This window comes from Ursus americanus, chromosome 15 (genome assembly GCF_024610735.1).
Source record: "Ursus americanus isolate L20-20 chromosome 15, mUrsAme1.1.p, whole genome shotgun sequence".
NCBI lineage: Eukaryota > Metazoa > Chordata > Mammalia > Carnivora > Ursidae > Ursus > Ursus americanus.
In genome coordinates this window covers 64755186-64762659 of record NC_142141.1, presented here as the reverse complement: position 1 = coordinate 64762659, position 7474 = coordinate 64755186, and positions in this window count along the sequence as shown.

Here is a 7474-nt window from a genome sequence, read left to right as displayed (position 1 = left end):
GCATGGATGCACGTGTGTGATACACTCCGCTGTGGTACAGATGTTCTCGTGTGTGGAACAGACGCACTCAGGTGTGTGGTAAGGATGCACGTGTGTGATACACTCCGCTGTGGTACAGATGTTCTCGTGTGTGGAACAGACGCACTCAGGTGTGTGGTAAGGATGCACGTGTGTGTGATACACTCTGCTGTGGTACAGATGTTCTCGTGTGTGGAACAGACGCACTCAGGTGTGTGGCATGGATGCACGTGTGTGTGATACACTCCGCTGTGGTACAGATGTTCTCGTGTGTGGAACAGACGCACTCAGGTGTGTGGCATGGATGCACGTGTGTGGTACGCTCCGCTGTGGTACAGATGTTCTCGTGTGTGGAACAGACACACTCAGGTGTGTGGCATGGATGCACGTGTGTGATACACTCCGCTGTGGTACAGATGTTCTCGTGTGTGGAACAGACGCACTCAGGTGTGTGGCATGGATGCACGTGTGTGGTACACTCCGCTGTGGTACAGATGTTCTCGTGTGTGGAACAGACGCACTCAGGTGTGTGGTAAGGATGCACGTGTGTGATACACTCCACTGTGGTACAGATGTTCTCGTGTGTGGAACAGACACACTCAGGTGTGTGGCATGGATGCACGTGTGTGATACACTCCGCTGTGGTACAGATGTTCTCATGTGTGGAACAGACGCACTCAGGTGTGTGGCATGGATGCACGTGTGTGGTACACTCCGCTGTGGTACAGATGTTCTCGTGTGTGGAACAGACGCACTCAGGTGTGTGGTAAGGATGCACGTGTGTGATACACTCCGCTGTGGTACAGATGTTCTCATGTGTAGAACAGACACACTCAGGTGTGTGGCATGGATGCACACATGTGATACACTCCGCTGCGGTACAGATGTTCTCGTGTGTGGAACAGACGCACTCAGGTGTGTGGCATGGATGCACGTGTGTGGTACGCTCCACTGTAGTACAGATGTTCTCGTGTGTGGAACAGACGCACTCAGGTGTGTGGCATGGATGCACGTGTGTATGATATGCTCTATGTGGTACTAATGTTCTCGTGTGTGGTACAGACACACTCAGTTGTGGTACAAGTAACACTCAGATGCAGGGTACAGATAGGCATACGTTAGTACAGATGCACAATGTGGCACAGATATTCTCAGGTGTAGAGATACTCAGGTGTAGTATAAACTGGTTAGAGATACGCTTATGTCTGTGGTACATGCATGTAGATGTAGATGGGTATGGTACAGGTAGTCGGGTGTGTGGTATAGACAAGTATGACATTCTCACGTGTGTAGTACAGATACTCTTAGGTACATGACGCAGATGTGCTCAGGTGTGTGCTTCAGGTACTCAGGTATGATATAAATATATTTTAAAAGGTGTGTTTATTTTAGAGAAAGCACAGGGCGAAGGGGCAGAGGAAAAGAGTCTCAAGCAGACTCCATGCTCAGCACAGAGCTGGATGCGGGGCTCAATCCCATAACCCTGAGATCATAACCTGAGCCAAAACCAAGAGTCAGATGCTTAACCAACTGCGCCACCAGATGCCCCAAGTGTGTGGTGTAGATACACTCAGGTGTGGGGTATTGATGTTCTCGGGTGTGGGATACAGACACTCAGGTATGATACAGATAGTCTCAAGTGTGTGGTACACTCGTGTGTGCTACAGGTACACTCAGATGTGTGGCAGCAGCCCTCCCAGTGGGAGCCAAGGGTTTGGTCAGTGGAAGCGCAATGAGGAGTGGGCAGTTTGGGAGATGGTGGTCAGTGGGGGACTTGGGCAGCCAGTCAGGGCTATGGTGTCTTGGTGAGGGTGGGTACATGGCTATGTTTCTGGAAGGCCCCAGAGGCAGGTGGGCTTAAGAGGTTGGGGGTCCACTGGGGAGCCCAGGCTACTTGAAGGCCCGGGAGCAAACCTTCCTGAATCCCAGCCCTGCCCAGGCTGCCTGCGCAAAGCATGCAAAAACATAAGGACGCACTCCCTTGAGCAGGCGGCACCCGCATGGATGCCTGGCTGGGAGCCCAGTGCAGCCCCAAGAGCTCTCATTCAGCCACACGGGGGCAGTGCAGTCACACCATGGAGGGACACCGGCCCTGGGTGCCTCATCTGGAGTGTGACCCCAAGGACACACCAGTATGGAATTAACAGAAGCAAGAGAGAAACCGGAGCAGGTGGGGCTTACAGTCTGAGGGCAGCAACAACTGCCCTGGAAAGTTGTGAGCAAAGACTGATTTGGGCAGCTTTTCATTTGTTACTTTGCCCAAGCTGTGCCCTGGGTCCACTGAGACACAGGTGTTTGGGATGGGGAAGGCTGAGCACCTCTGGGGCAGCTGGACTCAGTGAGGCAGGCCAGGCCAGCTGCCCCAGCAGCCTACAGTACCTGATCACTTATTCCCTGTCCCCGTGTGCCCTGTTCCTCATCCTTCACCCTTCACCCCCCCGGCCCTCGTTCCCTGTTCCCATCCCTGGGCCCCTGGTCACCTGCTCTCACACACTCCCGCTCTTGCCATTTGAATGGTGTGTTAATGACCCAGCTTTTAATTTGACTTACAGGAAGATTGAACCTGCTCAAGACGCCCGGAGTCTCACCCGGCTTCAGACCTTGGTTTCTTGATGAAGAAAATGATACCAGGATAGTCACGAAGGCCTGACCTGTGGGCATAGTTGTGGTCACCACTAAAGTCAACTCAGGCAGCTAGGAGGGCCACCTGTCTCAGGCCAGATGAGCCTGGTTGAGGAGGAGAGCGGGTGGGGCTCTGGGGACAGAGGGAGGGCTGTCTCTGCTGGGTGGACAGAGATGGAGGCTGTTACCCTCACGCGGGGAGGGTTGGGGCTGCATGTGGAGCAGAGTCAGATGTGCTCTGCCTGCTGTGTGGCTGAGCCCCCTCTCCGTGGGTCCTTCCATCGCCTGAACCCCTCAGGTGGAGGGGCTGCCCTGCTCATCCGTCACCGGCACACCACCCATCAGAGGTGGGTCCGGGAGCAGCCTGGCGTCCACAGCACTTGTCCTTAGCATTTCAGTGCAGAGTACGTACTCATGGGTGCACATGTGAATAAGCGTGAGTGTGTATGTGATGCCTTGATCGATGTCTGACCTCACGAGATTAGAGGCTAGGAATCTGGCCCATGTCTGCCTCTACAGCTGGACCATATATACCTGGTGAATAAGTGGGTAAAACTGGGGATTCTTCCCTCTTGTGTTTATAGGTGTTAAAATATATATAGCGTAAAATTTACCTTTTTAACTAGTTTTAAGAGTACAGTTCAGTGGCGCTAAGCACGTTCACAGTGCAGTGCAACCATCACCACCATCCATCGCCAGTAATTTCTCATCCTCCCAGACTGAAGCTCTGTCCCATGAAACACTAACGCCCAGCCCCTGGTGCCCACCGTCGTGCTTCACCTTTGTGGATTGGCTCCTCGAGGGACCTCATATCAGTGGGGGTACAGTATCTGTCTTTCTGTGCTTGTTTTCGAGGATTCTCTGTTGTAGCAAGTGTCAGGATTTCCTTCCTTTCTCGGCTGAATAATGACTCCAGTGTGTGGATACACCGCATTCTGCTCACCCATTCATCTGCTCACAGACACCGGTTTGCTTCCACCTTTGGTGGTTGAATGGTGCTGCTGTGGCCGTGGGTGCACGACTGTCTCTTCAAGCCAGTGCTTTCAGTCGTTTGTCCGAAGTCTGCTTGTGTCCCCAGAGAGGTGGCCCACGCGGTAGTTCTGTTCAGTTGACGGCAGCTGCACCCGTCTACACTCCTCCCCACAGTGCACAAGGCCACTAATTTCTCCACACGCTCGCCAGTAGCTTGGGAATGGTCATCCTCATGGGTGTGAGGCGGGATCCCATTTCCCTGATGACGAGTGATTGGAGCACCTTTTTGTGTGTTGTCTGGAGAGATGTCAATGTCATGAGGCTTTTCCCCTGTGTTTTCTTAGCGTTTTCTCTCTCATTTCAGGTCTTTGATCTGTTTTGAATTTTTGCGTATGGTGTTAGGTAAGGGTTCAACGTTATTCTCTCATGTGCACATCCATTTCTCCCACCACCATTGGCTGGGAAGACTATCCTTTCCCCACTGAATGGTCTTGGCACCCTTGTCAAACATCATTAGCCATATATATGAGGGTTAATTTCTGGGCTCTCTGTTCCATTTGTCTGTAGTTCTCTGTTTTACGGGTCAGAAAATGAAGACCGATAGAGGGCCCATAATTTGGCCAAGTTCACATGATAAGTGGTGGTTAGACTTCATTTCGGATGGAGGGCACCCTGGACCTCGCCCTGTTCATGCAGGGATGTGAGGGAGCACAGAGGGCACAGCTGACCTGTCCAGGCTTCCCACCAGATGACACTCCAGGACAGCCAGACTGGGCCTCACCTTGTTGAAAAAAGGATCAAACTAGCTGCTCACAATTCAGAGGGTTTTCAGGTAGCAAATTTCCTCTTGAAATTGCCTGCAAACAATACAAAGAACCAGAGAGGGAAACAAAGCTTCAGGGTCTTGTGGCCCAGGAGAAGCCTGGCCCCAAGTTCCAGGGAGAAGTGCAGGGTGGTACAGGAGGGCATGGGCAGGAGGACAGGGACGGCTGCCTGCAGGGCAGGCCGCTCCACCCCAGGGCGGGAAGCCGGAGAAACCCACCATCCAGAACAGGCCTGTTTAGGGCAGCCCCCACTCTTGGATGAGGTGCAGCAAAGTTCACCTGACATTTGTAAAATAAGGACCTCAGGAACCAAAAGAAACATCTCAGAACCTGGACGATTTACAGCCAGCATCTCAGAGATGACCGAGGGTACTGCAGCCACTTAAAAAATACCCAATTCTATGAGAATGCAGAATGAGAGATAATTCTTGGAAATTAAAAATAGAATATCTGGAAGGGGAAAAGGTAGAGAACAGAGAAAACTCTAGGGACGGAAATTTTGAAGGGGGGGGGCATTTTTTAGAACCAAAGGAGGTAGGGCTAGTTGGGAGGATGCTGCCGATGGATAAGGCTGTGTGAGGACCATCAGAGCCCAGGGACAAGGAGACCCTCACCGTCCCAGAGGAGCTCCTGGACTCAGGGAGGGGCCAGCTGTCCAGCAGGAGACTGGCACACGCTCAGCAGACGTGTGGAGGGAAGGTTGTTTCCACCTCGAATTCTGTCACTAGCTGTAACAGGAGACAAAGATTTCACAACATTTTCCTCCTGCATTCCTTTAACTAGGAAACTCAGGGTTATCCTGGAGGATATGTGCCAGGAAACAGGCGAGAAAACCAACAGTAAGGGCTGGGATTCGGGACACAGAACTACAGGAGGATGGGTCCAGGGAAGCCGGGATGAGCGGGCAGTGGCAGGTCTGCCCACGTGGGGTGCAACCTCACCTGTGGAACCCCGTGGAAGGCTCATTTTAGAGCTGCTGAAGGATGTGGAGGACAACAGTAGTTTCAAAGAAAACCAAGCAAATGAGTCATGTTTAGTTGAGGCTGGCGGAGTTGGGGTGGGGTGGGGTGGGGAGAGACTGTAGAAGAAAGGAAATAAATTACAGTAAATATGTCAGGAAATAAACTGTGGCTCTCTTGGCTCTCTTCTCCCCCCCGCCCTTTTCTGCCCCCAGAGTGGGTCAGCTACGGGGCTGTAGCCAGGTACAAGGCTGATGACAGTTCCTGGTCACTGGCAGAGCCTGGGTGGTCTTTGCTGTGCACTCTTCATAAGCATGGACTGCTTGGGAGGTGGGTGGCTTAGGCCATCAAGGGCAGTTTCAGGGAAGAAGGGGAAGCTGGACATTGGTTTTCTTCTGCACCAGGGACCATGCAGCATCGCCTGTGCCGGTCCTGCCCCAGGAACTAGTAATGAAGTGTCTCACTCCTGCCAGTCCTTGTGGGTGGGTGTGACAAGTGCCTGAACAGTGAGGGGCTCCCTGGGATGTGAGGTGCTGTCTTCCCATGCATGGGGAGTGCCAGCTTTTACTACAGAGCTCCAGACCTGGGGTGGGGGGACCCACCAGGTGTCCCGTCCACATTCCTGGGTCCTAGGGTCCCCCCACCTTACCTCTGCAAGATGTGTCCGCCCTTCCTGGAAATCATACACGTGCTTATTTTATTTAACAATAACCAAAAGAATTACCAAAAAAAAAGTACAAAAGTACTACATGCTTTTTGCAAAAATGTGCAGGAATTGTAGAAATTTTAAATGTTAATTGAAGGGGCACCTGGGTGGCTCAGTCTGTTAAGTGTCTGCCTTTGGTTCAGGCCATGATCTCAGGGTCCTGGGATGGAGCCCCTTGTGGGGCTCCCTCCTCAGTGGGGCGTCTGCTTGTCCCTCCCCCTCTCCCTCTCCCACCCCCACCCCTGCTCATGCTTGCTCGCTTTCTCTCAAATAAGTAAATAAAATCTTTTTAAAAAATAAAAAAAAAAGAAATTGAAGTTCATCTATAACCTCAGTTATTCACCCAAACCTTCTCTGTGCATAGTGCACATTACAAAAGTTGGACCGAGATGCAACTACTGATGCTACTTACAACATACAACATATTGCAGTGCAGCTGCGAGTTGCTCCATTTAGAAAGTGCTGTGAAACCCTTTACTCCACCAACAGTTTTGAACCCCTGCTCTGCGGTAGGCACTGTGTTTTTCCTGGACAGAGGTGAACAGACCTGGGGAGTTTACCTGTTACCCTGCTGTAATTTCAGGTGCAGTGTGCACCAGGAAAGACGGAGCCGGCAGAGGTGATGGACAGCGGTGGCCTTGGTTTGGGGTGGGTCTCCTCTCTGAGGACACCAGAACAGGTTGCTCCCCTGTGAGTATCGGGAGAAGAGCATTTCCCAGCGGCGAGGGAAGAGGATAGCGAGTGCAAAGGTCCTGAGGCACACAGTCTTGCTCACTCAGAGCCCATCAGTGAGTCCAGGAAGGGAAGGATATTGGGGACTTCTGGGGAGACAGGATTTTGCTCAGAGCCTGGTGGGGGCCTGGAGCAATACCCTTGGCTGCGATTGTGGGGGCGCGCGCGGGAGCCCCTCCAGGACCAGCTGCGGGATGCGTGATGGGGCTTGGATGAAGGGCTGATCCTGGAGACCAGCCAGGGCCTGGACATGGGATGGACGTGGGATGGGGGACGGGCGACCCCATGGAGGCCCCAGTGAGGACTGTGGCGCTGGAGCTGGCCGGGGTCGCTGGGGGCCCCTCAGGCGTTGGGCGGAGACCTCAGGTTGTGAGGCCAGGCTCACTGGGCGTCGGGGTGGTTCAAAGTCAGGACGCCTGATGGAGCAGGGGAGCGTCCCAAAGACCCTCAGCGTGTTAGAGAAGGAGCGGCCGCCAGAGGTGCAGGGAGGGGAGGGTTAGGGAAGACCGCGCCTCAGGCACGAGCCGCGCGCACGGCTCTGGGGGGCCCTGAGGGGTCCGGGGCTGGGCCTTTCCGGGAAGCTCAGGGTGCAGGTGTTACACCAGTGTTTTAGAGTCCGTAAAACCTTTGCTCCTTTTGAT